Raw genomic sequence first — 27,105 nt, 5'->3', positions numbered from 1 at the left:
TTAACTGAGCCACTCAGGAGCCCCAATTTTTATAACATTTTTTATAGAAGAAGTAAGAGTCACACAAATATTCATATAACCCCTCAAATACTGATGTGGGTAGAGACACTGATATTCCCAAGTCTCATCTGGCAGGTAAGACCCCTGCACATCAGCTTGAAATGTTTGTTCATCATCTTAATTCAGCATGAAAAAGGTAGTTCATAGGTATTGATGTTGAATACATGGAAAACATTGGAAAGTCATGTATTTCATGAAGCCAGTCCACCCATTACTACCTGTTGAGGATTTAAATTTGTTCAGTTACAAAAGCAAGAGACTCTGGCATCAAGAGGAAGGCAAATAACAAGGCGGACCAGAGAATGGTAGACACTCTGGCAAACTTAAGCAGCACCGAGCTGTCTGAAGAGGACTGCGGCTATGCATCTGCTGATGGCCGCTAGGAAGAGGGGGCCCCAGGACACATACCATTTCTTGGCTTTTATATGAAATTTCCCTACTGCTAGAACTTAGTAACTAATGCTTTAAAAAAAAAAAAAAAAAGTAAGCACTGTGCTGGCCAAAGGAAAGAAGTCTGAGGCTAGATCCAACCTACAGACAAGGGAACTACATCCTCTAGATGAAAGACATCTAAGGATGAATTCTAATTGCTTGAAAAGGAGGAAAGAGGGTCTGGGGGTTTAACTGGGCAAAAGGCCCAGAAGTGAGCATGAGCACCCTTCCATGCCAGAGCATCTCTAAAGAAGGGCAGAGAAGATAGAAGAAATACATGGTAAAAAGACAAAGCTAAGAAGCTTTGCTTTCTTTCCACTGTGCATAATGTTAGCAACAGCTGAAACTGTAGAAAGAAAAAAAGTAGATAAAAATGGCTGGAGATGTCTGTGAGCATGTTGAATATCACGAGGCACAAATGAGCCAAGTGAGATATGAAGAAGCACTCATTTCACACTCTGGAATGGTGAGCTGGTGACAATCACTGCAGCCAACGTTTCTAGGCATCAATGTGTCCAGCTCCATGCTGTGTGCTTTAGAGAGATTATCACCTATTTTAACCCTGACAACAAAATCAAGTAGATACAATTTTCCCCGCTTTACAGATAAGGAAACCGAGGATTGGAGACATTAAGTGTCTTGCCCAAGGTCATAAAACTGGTGGGTGCAGAGCAGACCTAACCCAGGACTGTGCGACTCCAGTGGCCGAGTTCTTTACCAATGTCCACTGTTGTCTCTCTGGCTGGGCTTGAAATGGAACCAGAAGAATAAAGTCCTGAAATGTTGCAGGTGCACAACCCTTCAGGAGTCTAAATAACTAGAGAGAGTGAGGGAAGCGTATGTTCTTCTTTTCCTGACAACGGCATTTTATGGGGAGCAGAATGAGGTGTTGATCAGAGCCATGTATCAATATGCCAGCGTTGCCTTCACCTTCCTCTGATACTTCTGTGTGGTGTGACACTGGCCAGGTCACTGGAGCCCTCTGTGAAGTTCTCTACGGTTCAGTTCTCCATCTGTACAATGAGAACATTATTACATTTAGCTGCCAAAGAAAGGAGACCCCAAGAGGATTTCCTAAAGTCTACCCCTGCACATTTTCAAAAAAGACTTTCAGGGGTAGCATTGCCAAATTCCTTCAGCACCCTTCTGTTACTCTGGAACGTGCTTAAGAATTCACTGCAGTGTGCCAATTCCCAGGCTCTTTGGCTATTTGAAGAGCCCATAATCCAGTCAGTAATCACCTCTGACTCTATGGGATTTGTTTTTGCCTGTTTTCAACCAAAGAAATGAGAGAAAGTCTTACAAAGTGTAAAAGCCCAAAGTCAGGCCCCTAACCTAAAGATGAGGACACAAATGATAAGGACAACAATATAAAAGTGGCTTTTAAAAGTTATTCCTAAAAATACTGTTAACACCACAACCCATACCAATGTATCTGCTTGTATCTGCTTAGCTGCCCTTTCTTGAGGTAAGAGAGTGAGATTTTCAGAGAAGATCACTCTCAAAACCTTCACAACTAAAGACCTCAACAGTAACCCAGGATAGTGACATATCTGAGCATCCAAAAGTCAGAAAAGCTTCATAAATGTATACTGATGGTGATTGGGATGACAACACTACAGTTCAATCAATGTTAATATATTGTGTTGCATTTAATCTTAATGAGTGAAAAATGTTGAGGGGAGTCACCCAAACTACAGTGGGATGACCCACCCTAGCCCTGCATGTGAACGGTGTCTGGTCCACACACACTACTTCGCAGGTGGAAAACCTCCCCCAGCAGCTGGCACCTCCCTACTGCCACACAATTGTAGAAGCCCAATGCTGGGCTTAGGAATGGATTTCCTTGACTCCTGCTCTTTGAAATTCTGAGACATTGGCTTATTCAAAAGCACCAGTAGTTTTTGAGAGCTTAATGTATTAAGGTGCTGAAATTCTTAAACAAACTATATTCTGTTTTTTTCAACAAATACATTGGAAGAAATAAAGGAGTGAGGGAAAGGGAAATCCATACATTAAAAGAAACTTTAAGACATAGCAACAAATTACAATGTATGAACCTCATTTCATACTAATTTCAATAAATTATAATTTTTTAAAAATTATGAGAAAGAAATTTAAACACTCTTGTATATTATATAATGTTAAGGAATTGGTGTTAATTTTTAGAGGCAATAATGATATTATGCTTGGTTTTTTAATGTATTTTTATCATTTAGAGAGAACACACTAAAACATTTAAGGGTTATAGCACATATAATGTCTCAGATTTGTTTCAAAATAATTCTGGAAAAGAAGAGAAGTGGGTAGAGTGTTTCAGGCATTATAAGTTTGGGCATGAGTTGAAAATTGGTAAAAAGTCAGGTGATGTTTAAGTGGGGGTTCTTTACATGATTCTCTCTCTTTCATATATATTCGAAATTTGCCGTGATAAAAGACAAAAGGAGATTGTGGCTATCAGCTTCTGTCAGTTAGAATAGATATTTGAGAGGGAACTCTTTTGGAAGAGGATGCCCACAATTCCATGCAACTACGGCTGATTTCATTGTAATTAAACAATGTACTCACTTTTAAAAATAAAATAACTTTAAGGCACAGATGACCCCTTTAAGCAGTGGTCCTCTAATGCCTTACTGCTACCGAACTATAGATCTTCTTTCTAAACGGCCGGCTGATGCATCTCCATCTAAAAGATGATCAGGAAAAAAAAAAAAAAAAAAAAGATGATCAGAAGACAGAGCAAACTCATATCCAAAATTGAACTTATTTTTCCAACCAACCTACTTCCTCATTCTTAGTATTATTGCAAGCCCCATCGACTCAGTAGCCCAATCTATAAGCCTAAGAGTTATTTTCAACTTCCCCCTTTCCCTTGTCCTTACATCTATCTACTTGTCATATCCAATCAATTCTAGATCAGAAAGGGTCCATCAACAATGAACTAGCATAGATTCTGAGAGTGACAGAACTGAAAGAGGGAACAAAGGGCCTGCCAGTCACCCAGTCACATGTAAATATCCCCACCCAGTGGAGTCACCTACAAAGACCCACAACCGTAAGGAAGAGCAGTAGCAATGAGAAACCTGCCACTTTATGTGAAGGCACCTCTAACTCCTCTCAGGGCCTGATACAGTAAGAAGAGTTTGGGCATAACCATATTCCCCATCTACCAGGGAGCTCAAGCACACTCAGAGGAAAACAATAAACCAAAACCCTCTTCTATAAGAGGACCAAACCACAATCTGCAGACTACCAAAATGGGAGAATGAGAAACGCTGAGTTGTTCAAACGGCAAAAGGAGACTGTAACAAAATACAAAAATAGCAGGGAGAGTAATAGAACTTAATTGCTGTCTATGAACAGTATCTGAATCTATTATATCAATGATACCATGATTCATCCCCACAAGTCAAACTTGGAGCCAAATGAACAAAAGAAAAAAAAATCGCATTTGACAAGAAAGATGCTTGCAACACATTTAATTTTGCATAAGGAATGTAAATTTCCCAAGGATTTGACCTAAAGCATTAAACAAGCCCATATATTGTTCTAATCAATTAGGCCTTCCTGCATCAGCAATTTTGCCTTGCAAACAACCAAAGCCATCATGTTCTCTAATCAACAGAAAAAAAAATTCATACAGATTGGTTTTTTTTTCATTTGTTTCTTATTAAATTTCTAGGAAAAAAAAAAAAAACAAGAACTTCTCAAACATCTGAGGATCTCTGCAAGTGGAAAGGATGAGTCATCATTAAATGACACCCATCTAGGGGCACCTTGGTGGCTCAGTGGTTGAGCACCTGCCTTTGGCTCATTGTGATCCCGGGGTCCCTGGATTGAGTCCCCACATCAGGCTCCCCATGGGGAACCTGCTTCTCCCTCTGCTTATGTCTCTGCCTCTCTGTGTATCTCTCATGAATAAATAAAATCTTTTTAAATAAATAAGTCAATAAATAAATGACACCCATCTGAAAGGGAGAAACAGCTAGATGCTACTTGGTAGTTGTCTTGGGGCTTTTCAACATTCTGAGATTTAAAACTATAGACTTCCATATTGAGAGATGTCATTTAGAATTATCCAAATTCAAAAAATGGAGCCTTCAACACTACTCTGGTGACTATTCAACTTATCAAAATTGGAAAAGTGTATATTTTTAGCTAAAATGAGCTCAGAGATAATTATTCCATACTTTTCACCCTCTGTATGGAAATGCAGCAATCTCTGTGGTAGGCTCTTTATTAATTCTGGTAATAATATCAATCAAATATTTACTAAACACTTACTATGTGGCAGTATGGTATGCAAAGCTCACTCCATACTTTATCTCATTTAATCCTCACCAAATCCTATGAGGTTGTCATAATTACTAACCCCATTTCATAGATGGCAAAATTGTGGCTACCAATCAATGAACATTCTACTGACTTCTCCATAGACAAAAGAGTGTAAGAGCAGTGAATAAATGCCCCAACACAGAAAATGTCTTTAGTTCTATACCAGTTCTTTAGTTCTTTAATAATAACTTTAAATTTTCCACTTAAGCCCTCAGAAAATGTCTTCATAAGGAACAAAAGTTCATATCAAGGATTTTCCTACAAAACTTCAATGGTATCACCCTGAGACTTACTCAGTATCTTCAGCATTTAGGTCATTTCATTGCTCATTGGACTCTCCAGAATGTAAAGATACAATTTAGACCGATGCTTTAAGAGCCTCCTGTGTGCCAGATAGCATACTAGTAACTTGTGAATTATTTAATTTTCACAATGTAACTATGAGACAGTACCTTTCATAGCAGACAGGTATAAACCCAGAGTAAAGGGACTCGCAGCTGATAAAGGCTGAGGCTGGCATATAGTTTGAGGTCTTCCAATTCCAAAAGGAGGATAAGAGACTGGTTAAGTTGCTTGCGTTGGGGGGTGGGAGGTGGGGAAGAGAATATATTTTGCAACAAAAATATATTGAAACAAAAAGCCAAAGGCTGGATAGTTTATTGAAGGTTTTTAATTATTCATTCAATTCTTGGATCTGGATGGCAGCACAGAGAATGTTGTTCTGGTTCCAAATTTCTTTTGAAAATTTTAACATGGGCTATGTAAGTAGTGAAATGTAAAGGCTCGCAGCCCAATGCTCTTGCTTTCTGCAATACACAGTCCTCTGCTTCTCATATTTCTATCCAGAGCAGCATTAGGAGATATAAAAAGGTGTCTCAAATTTCAGCAAAGAAAAAGGGAAATGGGACATCACATCAACAAAAACATTCATGATTCCAATGACTGTTTTCTGATCTGTGACTGTGCCTGACAACTATTCTCATAAACTTAAATTCCAACCAATGAAGTCAATAATGGTAGATGACCTACATTGTTGGCATTTTGAGGCAAATGAACTCAGCCTTCTGCCATTCTAACAGCAGTAGCAGCAAATACTGGCAAGTGTATAGCATGAGTATATTTGCTAGTGTATTCTTTTTCTGGATCCCCTGAATGGATCTCTCTGTTTCAAAGAATATCCCTGGGCCCCAAATACCAGGTGAACCATACAATGTAGATCAATAGATTTTTCGAGTGCAATAATTGTGTCTCTCTGGGAGATCCCCATTAGCCCCAGAAGGAAGAATACTTTGATTGACCTCGAGGAACACAGCAGATGTGGATAAACTGTGTGCGCTGCTGACCTTATCAGAAGAGAGCCAGGCCTTGAAAATCACAGGGGAACACCCTGGGCATGTGCATGTGGGCTGTGGGAAACCAAACAGCTGGTCAAGTGTGTGCTTTCTTTAAAAAATATAAAATAAAATAAAACAACAACCAAACCCCAAACTGCATACATATGAGGAGAAAGAAGTATCTGAATTAACAGTATTTCTTGATATTTAAAAACATCGCCAGGAAATAATAACATGAATAGAAACAAGAGGAGGTATGTTGTAAGGATCTAGGAATCTTTAATCCACTAGTGAAAAGATTTTCTACATAAAATCCTGCTTAAGCTCCTGGGGACAGGAAAGAAGTTTACTATGTTAGCTTTGATATATTTCTTGCTCTGTGTAGGGGCTCTGTAGCCAAATAAGATGGCAGGAAGAGGGTGGACATTCAGCAAAATTGATCTCTCATATAGATCCAACCCAGAGAAAGAGGTTAGAATTCTGAGAGAGGGAGGAGCGAAGGGAGAGAGAGGGAGAAAAAGAAGGAAGGTAGGAAGGAAGGGGAATCTAGAAGATGCTCTGGAAAGTCTTGATTTGGAATGGAAGGAGTTTTTATCTCCACTGAAATCACCACCCAACACCAACCGGACCGGATTTGTTTGGAACAGAGGCGAGCCCTACTCCCCTGCCATGCACTGCAGCAAGAAACTGAACACGTTGCTAGTAGGAAGAATCACAAGCCGCTGAACCCTCACACATCTGAGGAAGCAAAATGTGATCCTGGGCAAAGCACTGCAATGAGAGCTCAGGAGACGAGCTTTTACCATCTCGGGCTTCAATTATTCCAGTTGTGCAGCAAAACCAGTGCACTCCTGAACAAACAGAGCAGACACGGGGACATGAAAATAAACCCTTGTCCATGTGCCAGGAGACAACTTATAGGAAACCCAGAGACGCCTCCTTGGAATCACAGCAGATGAGGACTAAGGGGAAACTAAAATATGAATATCCGTCATCAATTCAGATGTTAAAGACCTAGAATAATTTTCATTCATCCACCCACCCACCCAACTAGTATTTAAGGCAGCCTACTATGTGCCAAATACAACATTAGGTGCTAGAGATATAGGGCCAAACTAAGACAAGAGCCCTCAAAGAGTTCACGGCTCACAAGAGAAAAATGACATGAATTCACTTTATATAGCACAGTGTAGTGGGTAGACCTTAGGTCAGTGTGATGGAAGAGGGGGCAGATGGAAAAGCAGAGGCTGGAGGCGGGAGGGTGGAGCTAGACACATTGAGAAAGTTGCAAAAAGTTAACGACTATTAAACTTTCATTTTGAACACCTCTGAGCAAACCATGCACATTTCTCCAGCGATCACAGGACACACCACTCCCTATTGTCTTACGTGGGGCCAGATTAACACGTTCATGTTATCTTAGCCTCCGGCACCACTGGCATTTGTGTGAAAGAATCCTGAGCCAAGTCATGGCCAAAGCACATATTGCCAATGCCCATAGGTCTTTTGCAAGGTGCGAGGGTGTTTCTGGATGTCATAGTAGCTTGCAGGTGCTACTAGAAGTTGTGACCCAGGACCAAGAATGCCCCCCCACACACATACCATCCTGCAAGGCCTGGAAAAGGGGCTCATGAAGAAGACTTGTTGATCCCTGAGTGCCTGGAGCACCTCATTTAAGAAACTCTGGGCCAGATTGTGTCATGAGCCACATTTGCACTTTAACCTTAATGTTGTCTGATTTATAACACTGGCTCCATTTGAAGTTATTAACCTTTTAAAATTACTAACCAGAGAGCACACACAAAGAATTCCACAGAGAATCTTTATTTGTAATAGATGCTGAGAAAGAGACATGTTTTGCTATAGTTAAAAGAAGAACAATACTTTTTTCCCTGAAATAGTAGCAGTATCTGGTGTCATAATAGTCTTCACAAAAACAAAATGTCCCTTCCCACTGAGGTTTCATGATTTCATATCAGCGCCCCATTAGAGAAACCAGAAGGACTACTACCCCCAAACCACCTTTAAAGGGGATAGCTTTCACGTGTGATATTCCTGGCACTGCCCTCCTTTTGATGGCAGTAAGTGCTGTGGAAGGGATGAGGGGCTACTTATTGCACACATTAGGAACAAGAACAATGTAATGGAAACATTTCTGGTTGGCCATGCAGGGCACAGACCAATGTGGGAATGGTTCAGAGCCACTCATGTCAACACTTGCTATTCTGTGGTCCCGGTGTAAAAATTCAAGGAAAAGAAGTAATTGTAATGCTCTTGGCATTATAGATTCAGAGTGTGCAGAAAAGGAGGAATTACGTGTCTGCTGGGATTCAAAGGCACATTGCTGGTGTCTTCTAGACTTCCTGACTGCACAGAGAGAGATGAGGGAAGGTCTGCCCCAAGGATGTTCCTGACAAATGACTGCCCAGGATCATACTCAGGGGTGAAAGGCATGAAGATGGACAGTAACTCTGTGGTCAAGCCATTATTTCAGTTTTTCAGCAGGTCCCATTGTTGGGCAAATGAGACAGAGACCGGTCTTCATGTATCTATAATCATTAAAGAGCAGTGAGGGGACAGTCTTCAGTTGCAAGTGTGGAAGGCTCCTATTTCTTAACAAAAGCATAAAACCACTACTGCCATTTAGCATTCCACTCCCCTTTCTGCCAACGAACGTCCTTGAACACCGAGCCCACTTTTGATGCACCCGCTCACTTATCCCCACTCTCATCAGTCTGGCTTCTGCTTTTGGGAGACCCCTCACACACATTCACTAGGAGGTCAACCCCCCCACAGCCTATTCCATTCTCACTGTCTGGTGGCCTTTCCTCAAATTCATTCATTCACTCATGCAGTATTTATCAAGAAGCCCCTAGATCCCAGCATTATCCTAGATCTGGTGAAAACAGCAGGAATGAGAGAATGAGGTCCTAGTTCTCATGCAACTCAGAGTCTAATGGGGCAGAGGGGAAGACAGGTAAGAAGTGAGAAAAAAAAAAAAAAAGAACAGGATCATTTCAACTACCAAATAAGCATGCTTCACACAGCTGTTCTGAGGATTAAATGAATGAGGAAACACTTTCAGTAAATGCATATGACAATGGAGTGGGCATTAACTAAGGGCTCAGAATTGGCAGCTAGTTCACACTTCTATTACTATTCTCATCATACTTACCCTGGGTGGTAAAGAAAAGCCTACCTGAAGAAGTGGCATTTGAGCTGAAACCTAAATGATGATTAGAGACCAGGTGAGGAAAGATGGGGAGGAAGATCATTCCAGGCTGAAGAAAAAAAAAAAAAAAGCCACGGTGGGAAAGAACATGAGAGGGTCCTGGGAACAGAAGAAAGGGTGGTATGGTGGGGCAGGGTGGGTGATGGAGAGGGGGCAAGAAATGAAGGTGAAGTGGTGAGCAGGACCAATCAAGTGGGGCCTTATGAGAATATAGAAGGTCTCCCTGTTCTGAAAGTAACTTAAAAAATTTGCCTGTCCACAGGACTTGTAGCAACCTGTCGTCTCTACAAAGGCAACCCAAGCCAGAGCAATTACCTGCATCTGCGTAGAGCTTTGCATCTCACTGACACTAATAAAATACTAGACAGGTGGTCAACAAACTTTGAAGTGGTCCCTATAGATTAAGGAACAGAAGACAAGTGCCTTAACTTCTCTACATTTTTTTGGCAATCTACAAAATAAAATGGATATAATTAGATGGTCTTTCCGGTCCTTTCCAGCCTGTGATTCTATATTTCTATTCCTGCATTTCCACTAGGTCTGAAAACAGATCTAGGCCAGTAGAGCTATTGCATACTTTCTGTAAAGCTAGATCTTTACTTATCCTATCAAGTGATCTGCTAATTAGAAAATAGTAATTTTCTTGAGCAATATTACTATGTAAAAAAGTAAAAACAACAACCCAAATCTGCCTCTTCTAAGACTGATTTTGTAAGAAAATCTTATCTTCTGGTAAATACAAGATCGGACCAGGAGGCTTTTCACTCCTTCCTGCGTGCAATTAACAGCAAACACCTTGTCATAAACATTTTTGAAAGGTCAGAGATGGCAACAGTTTTGCTAAAGAGATAAACAGTCAAATAAAACAGTGCCCTGGTAATTCCCAGGCTTCAAAAAACAGCATATGTCCGATCAATAATGAGACACACAAAAAGGATTGTGGGATAAAAGGGCGGGTCCAATTTGAGGTATTAAAAGCTTGCCTAAGTCATTTTTTTCCCAACACATCTTGTGTTGCAGCAGATACTAGAGCCATGAGTGGGCAATATTAGAAAAATAAGATTCTGGCTATGAAACAAAAGACTGTTTTAGGTTGGAGAAGTAAATAATAGTAAGAATAAGGACTTTTGCAAAAGCCAAGGTAAGAACATATTCCCTCTGTAATCAACTATTGAGCTCAAATTTCAGATGTTATTTTGGATTTATTATTATTGCCTTTTACCTTTGTCCTAGCACAAACTACAGGAGCTCAAAGGATGCTAGTTTATTCCTAGATGTGTATATTTATACTTTAAATGTGCCTTAGAAGTAGTATGTTTTCTGTATATGTTCCTATCTAGTACTGTTGTCTTAAAAGTAAATTTAACTTTTTGTGCATCGAAGAGATAGGTTTACCTTCCAAACTGTTCATTGTAAATTTTAGTATCTTAAATAAGGCATTTCTAGTCCTTATGGCAGATTTTATATTCCTGGCAAAGGTATTTTATCACTTAAACTGCATTACACATTGATTATCTATTATCTGTTCATATTAAGAAGGCTCTATCATCAATTAATGTTTACTAAACAATCAATAAAATCTGAGTGAAACCAGAATAAACTCTAACAAATACATGCGATGAAACTCAGAGAAAATTGAGACCATGTCCACTTAGAAGGGCAACTTTTGTGAGATCTCATTTCTTCCTAAAAGATCTAATTTATCTTTTTTAATGCCATCAAAGTTAATAATGGATGACATGTCTTATAGCTTCAGTGATGCAGCAACTTGTTGATAACACAGAGAATTTAGAAACCAATTCATCAATTCATGATTTTTTTTAATTGGACCATGGATGGTTAATTCTAAGTCATTAGACTCTCCAGTAGTAAACCTCTAGAAAGAGGGTGTTAATACAGAAGGTCTCCTCAATGAATAAGAGTTCCTATTCTGTCTCAATAACAGGTGGCACTTTACACTTTGAGCATTTTGGGGGTAGGGTGAAGATACGTAGAATGGGAGAAAGTGAAGTAAAAAAAAAATTATATACATAAATTATATATATTTATGTATATATAATTACAGGCTTATGTATAATCATATACATATAATTGCATATATGTGAGGTGTTTATATATTTATATTTGTTCTTATGTAGATTTATATTTAAATATAGATTCTATAGATTTATATTTAAATATATATTCTTATGTATTTATTTACATTCAAGTATATTTGCATTTATATGTATTTTGTTATAGGTATATTTACTTCACAAATACCTCTCTCCCAGACACTCACAATGAGTCCATTATATTCTGGGCAAATAAGAAGGAATGCAGCTTTTTCTTATTTCCTTATTCAGAGGGGAGGTGGGGTGGTTGAAGGATTTCCCCACATCTCAGTTTTGCACTTACTGGTAAGTCTGCTACTCATGTATTTGCATATTGATATTCCATTACCCATTAAATGTCCATGTTGGAAGGGACCTTAGTGATTATCTGGACCCCCTTAGATCCTTCCCAGTTAGGGAACCGGAGGCTCAGGAACATTAAGAGACCTGTCCAGGGTCACACAGCCAGTTAGAGGTAGTTCCAGCCTCCCAGCTCCCACCCCCAGCAATCATCGCACCATGCTTCTCTGTTCTCCCCTGCTCAAGAGCACATCTTCTGACACTCACAATGGAGAAATTAATGAGTCTGCAAGTTAAAGATTCGCTTTAAACAAATTGGTTCATTACTATTTAATTGAGGAGGCTTCAGAGCAATAAAAGCCTTGCTTACCAAAACTAGATAAGCAGCTCATGAAACATTGAGCTCGAGAAACTCAAAAACTGTCACAAGTCAATAAGTGCTGCCTTTCTGTTTGATAAATGCCACCCAGTAGCTTCAGAAGTATCAGAAACTAATGGTGTCCCGGCACTCCATAGGCATACATTAATGGGATCAGGAACATAAAATATAAACAATAATGTACATATTGATTGTTCCGGACATTTGAAGCCCAGCTAACATTTGAAAGGTCAGTCGTTGTACTTGCATCACATTACAGATAAGTCATTTGCTTAAAGCTGGAAACTTGGCTCTCCATGTAAATTTATCTCGTGACCTATAAGCTTAATCATGCCATGCCTCTGTTGGCTTCCTTAGGCTGTCTGGCATAAAAAATATACCAGAAGTGCTTAACCCCATAAAGCATATTCAAATAAATGACAATATACACATTGCCAGGAAGGATACTGTGGGGGAGAAATCTATTTTCTAGGCTGAATAAATGCCATGACACGGGATTTTTACTCTGACAGAACATATTCAAAGGTTTCTATAAGGCACTTACTACATAAGCTTACAAATGAATCTGTGTGTGATCAAGGTGTTTCAAAAATACACCAGTTTTGAAAGTACAATGCCAAAGTTACTTTTACTTTCAACAAAAAACTAAATTTGGTTTAAATTGTTCACACTAGAGCATAGGCATTTTTTCCTACAATGAAAGATTTCTTTTCAGAGCTCCTCCAAAGCAATCTAACAATGTGAAGATTGTCTGGCTGCCTGTGTAACAGGATGTCTCCTTACTGGAGCTTTCACCCCTGAAGGCACCTGTCCCCCCACCGAAATCAGTCAGGCTTCCATGTAGCAGTCTTTCTGCTGCTCCCACCTCTGAAAGGATAATGGATGCAGATGCTCCTTCCCCCAAATGCTAAGTCTCTTTCTGGAGTCAGAATCCCACTGCTGACTTTTTTTTTTTTTGGGGGGGGGGGGGAGTTCAATTTGCCAACATATAGCATAACACTCAGTGCTCATCCCACCCAGCGCCCCCCTCAGTGCCTGTCACCCAGTCACCCCCACCCCCTGCCCACCTCACCTTCCACTACCCCTTGTTCGTTTCCCAGAGTTAGGAGTCTCTCATGTCCTGTCTCCCTCTCTGATTTTTCCCACTGATTTTCTCTCCTTTCCCCTTTAATCCCTTTCACTATTTTTTATATTCCCTGAATGAATGAGACCATATAATGTTTGTCCTTCTCCAATTGACTTACTTCACCCAGCATTATACCCTCCAGTTCCATCCACATCGAAGCAAATGGTGGGTATTCATCGTTCCTAATGGCTGAGTAATATTCCGTTGTATCCAGAGACCACATCTTCTTTATCCACTCATCTTTCGATGGACACCAAGGCTCCTTCCACAGTTTGGCTATCGTGGATGTTGCTGCTATAAACATCGGGGTGCAAGTGTCCTGCCATTTCACTGCATCTGTATCTTTGGGGTAAATCCCCAGCAGTGCAATTGCTGGGTCGTAGGGCAGGTATATTTTTAACTCTTGGAGGAACCTCCACACAGTTTTCCAGAGTGGCTGCACCAGTTCACATTCCCACCAACAGTGCAAGAGGGTTCCCTTTTCTCCACATCCTCTCCAACATTTGTGGTTTCCTGCCTTGTTAATTTGCCCCATTCTCACTGGTGTGAGGTGGTATCTCATTGTGGTTTTGATTTGTATTTCCCTGATGGCAAGTGATGCAGAGCATTTTCTCATGTGCATGTTGATCATGACTATGTCTTCCTCTCTGAGATTTCTCTTCATGTCTTTTGCCCATTTCATGATTGGATTGTTTGTTTCTTTGCTGTTGAGTTTAATAAGTTCTTTATAGATCTTGGAAACTAGCCCTTTATCTGATATGTCATTTGCAAATATCTGCTCCCATTCTGTAGGTTGTCTTTTAGTTTTGTTGACTGTATCCTTTGGCTGTGCAGAAGCTTCTTATCTTGAGGAAGTCCCAAATATTCATTTTTGCTTTTGTTTCCCTTGCCTTCATAGATGTATCTTGCAAGAAGTTCCTATGGCCAAGTTCAAAAAGGGTGTTGCCTGTGTTCTCCTCTAGGATCTTGATGGAATCTTGTTTCACATTTAGATCTTTCATCCATTTTGAGTGTATCTTTGTGTCTGGTGTAAGAGAATGGTCTAGTTTCATTCTTCTGCATGTGGATGTCCAGTTTTCCCAGCACCACTTATTGAAGAGACTGTCTTTTTTCCAGTGGATAGTCTTTCCTGTTTTGTCGAATATTAGTTGACCATAGAGTTGAGGGCCCATTTCTGGATTCTCTATTCTGTTCCATTGATCTATGTGTCTGTTTTTGCGCCAGTACCACACGGTCTTGATGACCACAGCTTTGTAGTACAACCTGAAATCTGGCATTGTGATGCCCCCAGCTATGGTTTTCTTTTTTAATATTCCCCTGGCTATTCGGGGTCTTCTCTGATTCCACACAAATCTTAAGATGATTTGTTCCAACTCTCTGAAGAAAGTCCATGGTATTTTGATAGGGATTGCATTGAATGTGTACATTGCCCTGGGTAGCATTGACATTTTCACAATATTAATTCTTCCAATCCATGAGCATGGAATATTTTTCCATCTCTTTGTGTCTTCCTCAATTTCTTTCAGAAGTGTTCTGTAGTTTTTAGGGTATAGATCCTTTACCTCTTTGGTTAGGTTTATTCCTAGGTATCTTATGCTTTTGGGTGCAATTGTAAATGGGATTGACTCCTTAATTTCTCTTTCTTCAGTCTCGTTAGTGTATAGAAATGCCACTGATTTCTGGGCATTGATTTTGTATCCTGCCACACTGCCGAATTGCTGTATGAATTCTAGACATCTTGGGGGGGGAGTCTTTTGGGTTTTCTATGTACCGTATCATGTCATCTGCGAAGAGGGAGAGTTTGACTTCTTCTTTGCCAATTTGAACTTTGAGAGGTTGAAAGACAAGACTTGCAGTTTATGCCCTCTTTATGAGAATGGGCAAGAGTTGGAAGTATTCCACATCTCCTTCGAGAAGGCATCAGATTACCCTAAGTTTGAAGAGTTTCTCCACTTGTTGTCAAGGTAGGAACGAAGCTTTTAGCCCTGATTCCCAGCCCCCCACCCCCAAAGGTTGGTGAGGGGGAGCGGACACAGGGCAATGTCCCCTGGAAGAGGCCTTGCAAAAAACACTTGCTAGAATCTCCTCTGGCAGAAGCGATTCCTGTATCTGTGGAAGAGTGAAAATACATATGCCTCTAGGCTGACAGTTTTAATCTTAAGTATTTCAACTGTTTCCTGTGAGGAAGGCAACCAGATTTTCTTTTGCATTCTATGAATCTTTTACATTGACTTCTGCAAGATTCTACAACAGCTAAAACCAGCCATTTTGAAAATCAGATTTCCTTATTCATGAATGAAACTAGTTTCAAGAACATTTTTTAAATTTGTATTACATTCTTTAGCTATTGATAACCATTGTAAAATCACATATTTATAATTTACATTAGAATATCACCATTCTAATAATAATTTTAAATCCCCAAAGGAGAACAACAGTAATTTTTTTAGTAGCCAGATGACCTGATTTGAATGTAAAAGGCCTCATTTCATAGTTTCCTAACAAAATCATTACCTATAGAAGAGACTTTTCTATTTTAAAATGTATATAAAACCTCAAGTGGACCAAAGGAATTAACATCAGTTTAATCAAAATCCAATGATTATATTTGGGCAAAAGAGAAGAACATTTCAATTCAAAGAGAGTTTTTGCTTCTTGCTTAAATCTACTCTGATTGTAGTTCCTACATGTAAATTGTATTCTATTAAGCAAAGTAAATAAGCTCACATTACTGTTTCCTGCTATTTAGATTTGTAAAGACTCCAACAGCCTTCATAGCTCAAACCACTTTTATCACAATGAAACTGAATTGAGACAATCATATTAATATTTTGAGCAAAGAAAATTTAGGAGCCTGATAGTGATTATGTTTTTTGATAAAGAAATTGTATTCTGAAATACAGATTGTAACTTCATTTTGTCCTAGAGCCAGTAGGATGAGGGACCTTCATACAAAGGAAAGGCATCATTTTTAAGCTGTAAACACTCTCTTTTAATTCCAAAATGTATCTTTTACTGAGTTAACTTTTAATTGTATAAAACCTGCTGCCTAAGAATCCCTTTAGAAGATGTCCTCTGTATTTTCTGTGCTTTAAATTTTAAACTGAGACTCTAAAGATCAATGAACAAGAAGAAAAACCTTTCATTTGAGACAAAAGAATCCTACTTCCCTACCACTTACAATAAGATAAATACAAAAAATGGTCAAAGTCATGTCCCCATTATATCAAAAACTGTTCACACATCCTAAGATGCAGACTTACAGTGATGTTCAAGGACAGAGCCAACTGAACTATCAGATTGAAGTAACTGTGCAGGCCTCCCAAGGAGGTCTTCAGGGCAAAACTTCAAAATAAAAGGACGCTTATCATATCCTGCCCCTTAATGTTTCCTCCAAAGTGATGTGAATCTTTCAGGACTCAAGTCAGATTTACAGGTGGACTACTTTCCCTGTGCTCCGACTTTGGAATCTCTTCTTCCTTCTTGAAAACTACCAGCCGACTCTCTGGGTAGCAAGTCCACCAGGCCAGGGACTGGGTACCTCCAGGTCCTGCCCTTGGCGTCTCACATTTAGAAAACTAGAACTCGGCTATCAATATCACCTGAGTTTCAAAGAAACGTTCCCTGCCACAGTACCTAAACTCAAAGGATTTCCTTTTGACAAGAGGCGTGTGGTGATGTGAAAAGGGAAATGAGAGTCCCTACTGGGACTGTGAACATCCTCGCATTTGTAAGGCCAACTGCCACACTCTCGGCTTTTCTTATTCCCTGACAAGGCTCGTCTGGCCCTCTCCTGGGAGGCTTTTGACAGCAATTGCAAACAACAGAAGCCAGCAGGAATGTGTAAGAACAGGTGCTGGAGCCTCCCAGGGCAGCCTGCTTGCAGAGAAAGGGCGTCCTCAGAGCAGCGTTGGGACATCCCACTTCCGAGATGCCCTCTTGCCCTCAGCCATTGCAAGATCTTGCTTCTTTTCATGCAGCAGATGTTTGGAACGAGTTGGAACAATGCATATGGCTCCTAAGTTGCTGCTGGCAAATTTTCTCGGTCAGCTTTTAAGGGGACTTTGGTGGGATTGCCAACAATATAAAACGAGGATGGAAAAATTCATTCTTGGGTTTGTGTTCAGATAAGAGAAATAATAATAAAAGGCTAGGACCTTTCCATATTATTCCAGGTTACTGCTTTCCACTTCCTACCACATCTCAGGAAAAGGGACATTCCTAGGTTCAGGGGATCTCCAGCATTCAAGAGGAAACAGATCAGAGAACACTTCCTCCACAAACAGGTCAGGAATATTCACATACTGCACACTCCAGCATGTTAGACCCCACTCTGGGAGCATCTGGCCAACTACTATTAACTCTTACTCTTTTCCACTTATTAAAATTGCTCTGTGGACAGAGTGCTCTGCACAGTGGGCATAGTCACCTGTGTCAGTGAACAACCACTCGGAGTGGCTATTTTGGCCAGCTTCTTAAAGTATGGTACATGGACTAGCAGAAGCAGCATGAGACATTGTCTGGGAGCTTGTAAGAAATGTAAAGCCTCAGGAGCTCCTGGGTAGCTCAGTCAGTTAATTATCGGACTCTGGATACTAATTCAGGTCTTGATTTCGGGGTCTGAGTTCAAGTCTCTCTTTGAGCTCCACACTGAGGGTGGAGCTTTCTCAAAAAAAAAAAAAAATTAAATTTTGCCCTACACCAGACCTTCTGAAACTGCATTTAACCAGAACCCCAAATGATTCTTCCACAGATCCAAGTCTGAGAAGCACTATACTACAGCTTCTTAGAGCAAGTCAGTGCTCGGGATTCAGAGAGCAAGATCTGCCCTATACCAATGCAGTGATTTACACTTCTCCAAGAGTACTCCAGAGCATGATGCAAGCCTCAAACTTCCCAGGATATACAGGCAAGAATCAATGAGTCTATGTTACAGTTGAGAAGACTGAAGTCAAACAGTAGATGACTGGTGGTAGCAGAACTCAGTATTCCCAGATCTTAGATTTTTGCCCTTTTGGCTGCTTCAGCTAGTCCTAAGGAATGGCTCTTTCACATCTGGACCATGAATTTTTTTTTTCCTATTTGAATCATTGGTATAATGGAAAGAAGACTTCAAGTACGATTTCTATCATTATTCAGCCTCATGACTTTGAACAAATCACTTCTTTAGAAAATAGGTTGAAAGCCAAATAAAATGAAAAACATTTATAAAATAAAGTTATTATATTAAAATTAGAATAGAGTAGGACCATGAGTTAGTAATAAGTAGCAAATACTATAAAAATATCAAGTTCTAATTTAATTTACAATTTAATTTCTGAAAACGTATCCTAAGAAAATAATCCCAATGAAGAAAATGTTCCATGTACTAAAATGATCATTACAGCATTATTTATAATAGGAAAAAACTGAAAGCCACCAAAATACTCTCTTTTCAGGATATGGCTAATTAAAATATGGAACGTTTGCTCATTTTACATGATATTCACCAAGACTTGGCAGCAACATGAAAAATTCTGTTACAATATCAAGAGGAAAAGCAGGTTATAAAACTGGTACAAAAAAAATACAAAAAAAATAAAAAATAAAATAAAACTGGTACATTATAATTCCAGCCATGTCAAGACAGGCACACGTCTAGAAAACCATGGAAAACATTTGTGAAACCTATCCTGTTTTATCAGGATAAACAAGATATAGGTGACTCTTTTCTAAACTTTCAGTAGTTATTCAATTACTTTTATTATTTCTTTAAAATAAAACAAGTATTATAAAGAGAAAAACGAATGTAGTAATGATGAGACCTAATGCAGTCATTACAAATTATCCTTAAATCTGGCCCTGAACTCCACAGATAACAAGAGTGAACAATGACCGAGCACTCCATCTGTGCTCATTGCTGTGTTGAAAGCCTTGTCAGCATAGTTCGTTAAGTCCTCTGAGAACAGTAATATTCTCATCCCCACTTTATAGATGAGGAAACCAGAACACAGTGCTCAGCCTCTTTGAAACTCCACCGTGCACACAATATATATATCTTGCAGTTTTCTTATGAGAATTAAAATACTGTCTTGTTAACCTATGTGGTTCTATAAAAAGACCACAGAGAGAAAATACTGGGTGGGAACTTTGTTTTCCTGTCAAGATGGAGACAGAAGCAGCTCCCCGACTGTGGGGACCCTTACATACCATCACCATACTAGACTGTCTCATACAAGGGTATGCATTGAGGTGGCATCCTCAAACACTCCTGAACAATATCATTTTCAGAGCGCAAACACTAAACAACAGAAATCTGTGTTACACTTTAAGGTGGGATAGCGAAAGGTGCCAGCAATATCGGTCCTAAAAATTAGGAGACATGGGTTCTGAGCTTGGTTGTGTCACTTCTCAGGCCTCAGCTGCCCCATCCGCGCAGTGGGAACACGTAGTTGGTACTGCTCGCCCCACAAGCAAGTCAGCCCCTCCCAGCCAAGGCCCCACTCTCCCCCAGACTTTTCCCACATTGCTGCCAAAATGGTCATGTCAAAACCCAATCTAGTCAGGTTATCACACTTCTCCTTCAAACCATTTGCCCCTAGGACAAAGCCACATCATCCCTAGCACAGTCCACTCAACTCTGTGGGGTCTGGCCTCCTTGTCACTCTCCATTTCACAGTCCAAGCTGCCCTCACACCAGCTTTCTTGCAGGTCCTCACACACTGGCTGGCACACCCTTTGCCTGGGGATCTCTCTCTCTCCTTCTGCCCTTCCCAGGAGGCCTCAGCTCCTTCACCACTTCCTCAGGGAGCCCTGCAGACCTGTCTGATAGGAAAAGCTCACCCTATGGACCCACTCACCCCTTCAGGTCTCTTTCCCTCATGCTACTTAGTGGAGTGGTAATTTTATAATATTTGCGTGAGTCCGTAGTTAATGTTTCTGTATGCCCTGTCATTGCCACACTATCTGCTATAATGTAGTGTCTCCGAATGCTTTTAGTATTCCCAATTCTTAGCACATGGCAAGTCTTTGATAAATCTTTGTTGAATGAATATTATTCTGACTCCCCAGGATTGCTGTAGAACAGTGCAACTAGCACATGCTCAAATAAACCCAGTAGACTTGAAATGACTACAGAAATAATAAACATGACATTTAGATTCCACTCTCCCACCAAAAAAAAAAAAAAGAGAGAGAGAGAAGCTGTTATACTACATCAACTAAGAAAGTAAGAGTCCATGCAAAAAAAGTACTTCATAAACTCGAAATTACAGTGTAAACATAAGGACTTGCCTCCACCCTTTTTAGAAACAACTGCAGTACGAATATATACATAAAATATAAAACACGGGATGTAATGGTCACTGACAGTCTGGAAAGCAAATTATTAAGTTAAATTCTCTGGAAGGATCTAAACACAGTTAAATCACATTGAAATAGCTTTTAAACCAAGGTTTGGATAAACTATAGAGTAGGCTTGTCTGTATCTCAACTTCCTCATCTCTATAAATGTAGAATTTCACTCAACGATCCTGAGCATCCTTTGAACGCTCAGATTCTGATACTATGACAATTGACATTAACAGCGAGACTCGTTGGGATCCCTGGGTGGCTCAGTGGTTTAACACCTGCCTTCGGCCAAGGGCGTGATCCTGTAGTCTCAGGATTGAGTCCCACATCGGGCTCCCTGCATGGAGCCTACCTCTCTCTCTCTGTGTGTCTCTCATGAATAAATGAATAAAATCTTAAAAAAAAAAAAAAACAGTGAGACTTGAGAAACCTACACATGCATAATGCCAAGCAAAGCTGACTCTATGGACCCTTGAACTAGTCTTCCTTAGGTGAAACCCTGAGGAAGCCCCAATTTGCCTCTCCTGCCTTCACCCCTTCTCCATCTGGAGGGCCTCCCCTCCTGCTCTCCTCCGCTTCTTTTTGCTCTCAGAATAACTGTCATCAAGATTAATTTAAATCCACGTGCTCTCTCTCCCTGGGGGCATTTGCCTTTGAATTTTCTCTTGGTGTGGTAAAAGTTGTTTCCTGCCCCCCAGGAGAAAGGATTTCAGGCATTAATGCCCTGGTGGAAGAGGTATGTACGGAGCAGGGACCCTGTCTGCCTGCAAAGTCAGCTTCCTTCTCAGCCTTCAAAGGACATCAGCCCCTCCAAGGAGGAAGGGCAGGTGAGGGAAGCTCAGGGAAGGGGCCAAGTCCCCACTCAATTCAGACTTTGTCCAAATGCATTTGCACATGGATTCACAAAAGCATATACGGCTGAAGTGTCTCGCAAAACTGACACACAAAAATTCAATCTGGTAATAATTAGAAATTATTTGTTATCTAGTTTCGACATTGCAAAGTATTCTTGGTCACTTTAAGAAAATCACCTTTTGGGTTTGTAGTTTATTAAAAATATCTTACATAAAAAAATATCTTACATAAAGCATTTTAAGCATATATATGTAAGAGCTCTCAAATCTCTGTACAACATACATATGGCACATTGAGTAAAATATAAAATGCAAAAAGTACATATTTGTGTAATTGTAATCAACTAAATGCTTATTTTTACAATGTCTTCTTGACAATGTAATTATCCATTAGACAATGAATATACTTACTGTAAAATAGTAAATCTAGTGCATATAGTAGACATACTATCTTAAATTTTTTTTAGGATTTAGGAAAATTGGAAGAGTGATTAGGTAAAACAAGTCAGAATGAAGCACAAAATTTAACTGAAAATTTAAATTTGGAATAATTCTGCAAAAAAAGAAAAGACCTCACTTCAACTTTTAAACTCAAAACTTCTATTTTATGATTCTGTGTTTATGAAAATTTCTGAACTGTTTATGCTAGAAATGGTGTTCTACATTTAAAGATTTCAAATAGACACCTAAAATTATTCATTAAATATACAAAGTTTTTAATGCAAAATAAATTTGTACCTCAAAAATTATGTAGCATTTTGGTAGCACCTAATCAAAAGCAATGCCGTTTCTAACTCCTTTATTATCAATTGATACATCATCTTCTATACAAGTGTAGCATGACTTAATTGATTTTATTATGATTAGGCTTGTTAACTTCTTAGAATTGATTATGATATGGAGGGGGTGGATTTTATTTATGCACTCTGAGATTTATGAAGCAAGAGGTTAGCCCATTAAAACCTCTATTTGGGGGGAGCAGCAGATTTGTTTTTGTACAGGTTTAAACTACATTAAGAAAAAAACCCCACGAATCCTTAGAATTGAGAACTTTCCAAGCCATCCATGATTTTAGCCACAGAGTTGGCAAAAAACATAAATAGGTACAATTTCCTAATTTTGTAGTATTAGCTGTTGGGAGTGCAGTTACAGTTTCTCACATCCCCCCGCCCCCCACTTTCTTCGGAAGAGAACTATTAAGGAAGGACATAGCATACCTAATACAGTTCACCCAAATTTGGTAGGCTGCAGGGTGAATTTCTTACCCCAACATTAGCGTTAGGACGCACACAAGTTTAACTGTAGGTAGCAGACTTTTCATTCAGCGCTCTTTTCAGCATCTTAGAGTAAAGGCGTGGATAAGGAGGGGAAAATAAAGCTTTGACAGATGGTACTCAGCGCTTGACTCCTGCTGAGCTCAGCAGGACCTGTGGTTTCCAAGGTTAGGGCTGTCAAAATGGCTCTGTCTATCAAGTGAATAACAAAGTGTAGACTGCCTGTCCGTTTCCTATACAAAACTTAGATTTCATGTGCCATGATTGTCCGTCTTTCTGCTGATTTAATAACTTCCAAGGAGAAGAACTGAGGGTTCCGATAAAGCGTCACTATTTGGGAAACTACCTGGAAAAGGGATTCTCAAGGGCTGAAAGAGGTAGGCTGAGATCTGATCTCTTTGACTTCAGTTTCTAAGGCTTCTTGACTTGAAAAGGATTGGAAAGCCACCAAAGGTTCGCTTTTGGTTAAAAGCTAAATGTGAACCTTTCAAAATGCACTTAATGATGTCTCTCTCTCTCTCTCTCTCTCTCTCTCTCTCTCTCTCTCTCTCAAAATGTTTCTATTACAAATCCTTGCAGTGGTGGGTACTTATTCAACTAGAAATATTGAGAATGAAAAGGAAAATGTTTCTATTATGAAATACAGTGATGTGTTTAGATGTGTTTGTCAAGGTCCATTTCTCACCTTTCACAGCTCTTAATATTAAAACCACCACCTTTTTTCCCCCTCCTATGTCTAGAGCCTTCAGATGGTCGGAATAAGTAGTGGATGCTGAAAGAATGAATCATGTCATCAAACTGGCCTTTTGTCTTAACGCTGTTACAGATGTTTTTCTTGGTAAGTCTTATGTTTTTCTTCTTCCTGTGTATTTTGTGATTTCCAGATTGTTACTGACCTCTTTGGATTCCAATAAAGGGCCAGTTAGTAGATTCATAAACCTAGGCTTTTTATTAAGATGCTGCTGAAATTAGGATTGTGATAGTGTGCCTGAACAAGCTAATAATTTCATGTCAGTGTTCAACTTATAACATTTAAATTAAAACTTCCCATTGTTATTCCATAAAAACAAAGTAGAATTAAAATGTGGCATTTCAAAAGTGACATAGTTGGGCACATGTTGGTGATATCCTGTTACACTATTTTCGTTACTCTTTTTGATGAGCTGTAAAAGTACCTATCTTGTCCCTTTTTTGAGCTGGCTTGAGCAGACTCATCCATTTGTGTGGTGACTGTTCCTTACTAGCATGTCTGAAAGAAGACCGTCTTGCTATAATATAGTTGAAGAATTTTCCTCTACAAATATTTAGTTTATGTAAGTCCCATGATCACGATGGGAATGTTATTTGGAAGGATGGCTATTATTATTTCCAGTGTATTCAGTTACTTCAAACATTTTTTTTTTAAGTTTTAGCTTTTAAAAAAACCAAAAAACAAAAAACTCCAACCCAGAAGTCTATCTGAGACACTGTATAATAGATATGCAGTATATGTTACTGAACTGGAACTAAAAGGGTATTAAAATTGAATACAAAGGAATTCATGAATTGAAATAAAAGGGATACAACTTTTATATCAGATTATGACAAGAAATTACCAAATGCTAATTTAGCATAAACTCATTTCTGGTTGCACTTGCTTCTTATCCTGGAACTATATGATGCTTTTAATCATCTTTGTAGACAATAATGATAATTAAACTGGAATTTTGAAAAGAAATCCTAGCCCCAGATGAAATTTTCTTCTTTTTTTCTCTCTCTACCTCTTTGCTTGCTTTGTTCAGTAAGGTAATTTAAGCCTATACCACCCCCTGAAGATGTTTTTTTGTTAATGGTAAACTTGATCAATCAAATTTGCTCTTCATGTGTCTGTATTTTTTGAAAAGTCTCTGGAGTTTCTTCATATGTCTGTGGAAGAAAGTGTGCTTCTGTAATTTCATCTGGTCCATGAAATATAAGGCCCTAGAAATTAAGTCCATCCTTGGCAAGAAGTCAGCAATCCTAGAGGAAAGAAACAGAACTAAAACAGATATGACCTGTTATCACACACTTAACTCCCAAAATATTCTCCGTTCTGACCCACTGCACTGACCAGGAACGCTGGGACTGAGAAGTCAGAATGTCCAGGTTGACTAATATGCTCTAATTGCACACTTGTTTTTATTTTTAGAAGTTTTAAATGATGGTAAAATACACAAACCTAAAATTCACCTTTTGAACCATTTTTAAATACACAGTTCAGTAGTGTTAAGTACATTCCCATTGTTGTGATAAATCTCCAGAACTCTTTTCATCTTGCAGAACTGAAACTCTTGTACTCAAACAACTCCCCATTATGCCCTCTTCCCCAGCCTCTGCCAATCACCATTCTATCTCTGAATTTGACTACTCTCGCTATTTAATGTAAGTGGAATCATACAGTATCTGCCTTTTTGTGACTAGCTTATTTCACTTAACATAGTATCCTCAGGTTTCATCCATGTTGTAGCACATGTCAAAACTTCTTTTTTAAGGGTGAATAGTATTCCAGTATATGTATATATTACAATGGATCTATTCATCCTTGCAGGGACACTCGGGTTGCTTCCACCTTTACTATTGTAAATAATGTTGCTATGAACATGGGGGTGCAATCTTCAGTTGTTTTCGAAAGTGATTACTGCATGCTACAGAGTAAACGAAGACCACAGTACACATTGGATAAAGAATGGCAGAAAAAATATAGTAATAAAAATAGCCAATATTTAAGGGCTTACTATATACTGTCACAGTGCCATGCCTATCACTGGTATTAATTCTATGAGCAATGCACTATTATTAGCCTCATTCCATAGAAGGGAAAACTGAAGCACAGAGAGGTTAGTTAACTAATCCAAAGTCACTCAGCTAGCAATCCATTGGGATGCAAATCTTGGAAATGGTAGGGGGAGAGTAGGTGTACTGGGAGGAGGGAAGAAATCACAGAAGTCCTATTTATGGAACCACAGCCAAATAGTAAAGAACTCCCTGACCACTGCAGAGGGTGTAGTTTGGCCAAAAGAGTGCTCAGATGTGAACCAGAAAAACCATTTATGTCACCACCTCATTGCAGGACCCTCAGCAAGCAGCTACCCTCTCTGGGCTCCTTGCTGGGGAAGGGGAGGTTGAATTGGGTGTATGAATTTCCGACAATCCCTAATTACACATGAGATTTACCATGTAGTGCTTCGTGACTTAGAGCATTACCTGGGAGATGAGGATGTAATTTAAAATGTTTAAATGTATGCTTCAGTCTTCAATATCAATAGTAGTTTGCTGATTCTTACTCCACTATGCTCAAATCACTATTTATACCTCTTGAATAAAACTAAGATGACAATGACACAATACCAACAGGAGTGTGTGAGGGGAAATGAGGTCTCTCATTCAGGTGTGCCTGCCCCAACAAAAGCAAAGCAGAGAATTATGAACAGTGCTCATTGCATATATATTTATGTGATTAGGGTCATATAAGCCCCCAAACCCTGCTACTGGAGGGAATGAGAGGGGTAAATCTGAAATGAATCAATATTTTCCTCCACAGTCAAACTTTATCACTGTGAAACAAATACTGTACTTAATTGCCCTCATCATCGTAAATAATTTACTAGCTCTTTTAGTTCTATGGTTATGAGTTTAGGTTGTAGATCTTTTTGTGTTCATTTTCAGAGCATAACCCTAACTCTTGCTTGTTGTGACTAAACTGGACCCAAGGACACAAAGATATTTTTAAATACTTTTTTTAAAAAAGCCTTTTAGACATTCTAAGGTCCTGGAGGAGAGCATTTGAATGCCACACATGTAATTTATAAATAGGTGCATGTTTGAAAACACATGAAGAACATTTCCAAGAAAAGGCTTTGCAAATTAGGCTCAAGAAGAGATTTGAGTTGCAGTATTGTTTGGATTCTTTGCAAATCAAGCTACAAATGCTTATTTGACCAAAGTCCAGGTATTTCAAATAGAGTTAACACAAATGATCGATGAGGGCTGCATTTTTTTCAGGGATATCTGTTCAATACTAACTTAAAAGTGTGTTTTCATTCAGCATTTACAGGATCTATGACTCTATTTTAAACCAACTAATTACGATGGAAGCACCTTTCATATTCCCATTATGAATTTGCTTTTCGATAGAGTAACTACATTTACCTTCAGCAAAGCTACAGAATTCTGTGGTACATGGTGCATCTTCCATCTGTGGTTTCAGGAGACGTGAATTCTAGAAACCAGACAGAAGAGGGAGCTATCCATCAGGAAATTAACTGATCCTTTCAAAAATATGTCAAATAAATATAGAAGGAAATTCTAACATGACCAAGTCTTACCTTATTTGGTCTTG

General features: G+C 39.2%; 1 long non-coding RNA gene across 1 annotated transcript; it reads right to left on the bottom strand.

Moving 5' to 3' along the window:
- Window positions 1-27,105, bottom strand: LOC119873681. The gene is made up of 3 exons (XR_005365998.1): window positions 26,916-27,105; window positions 3,061-3,178; window positions 1-1,505 (listed from the first exon to the last, which is right to left on the bottom strand). It is a non-coding gene; the product is annotated as an uncharacterized LOC119873681 (long non-coding RNA).

Source organism: Canis lupus, chromosome 10, assembly GCF_011100685.1.
Source record: "Canis lupus familiaris isolate Mischka breed German Shepherd chromosome 10, alternate assembly UU_Cfam_GSD_1.0, whole genome shotgun sequence".
NCBI lineage: Eukaryota > Metazoa > Chordata > Mammalia > Carnivora > Canidae > Canis > Canis lupus.
The sequence above is the reverse complement of the archived record's forward strand: the minus strand, read 5'-3'. Positions and strand labels throughout refer to the sequence as shown.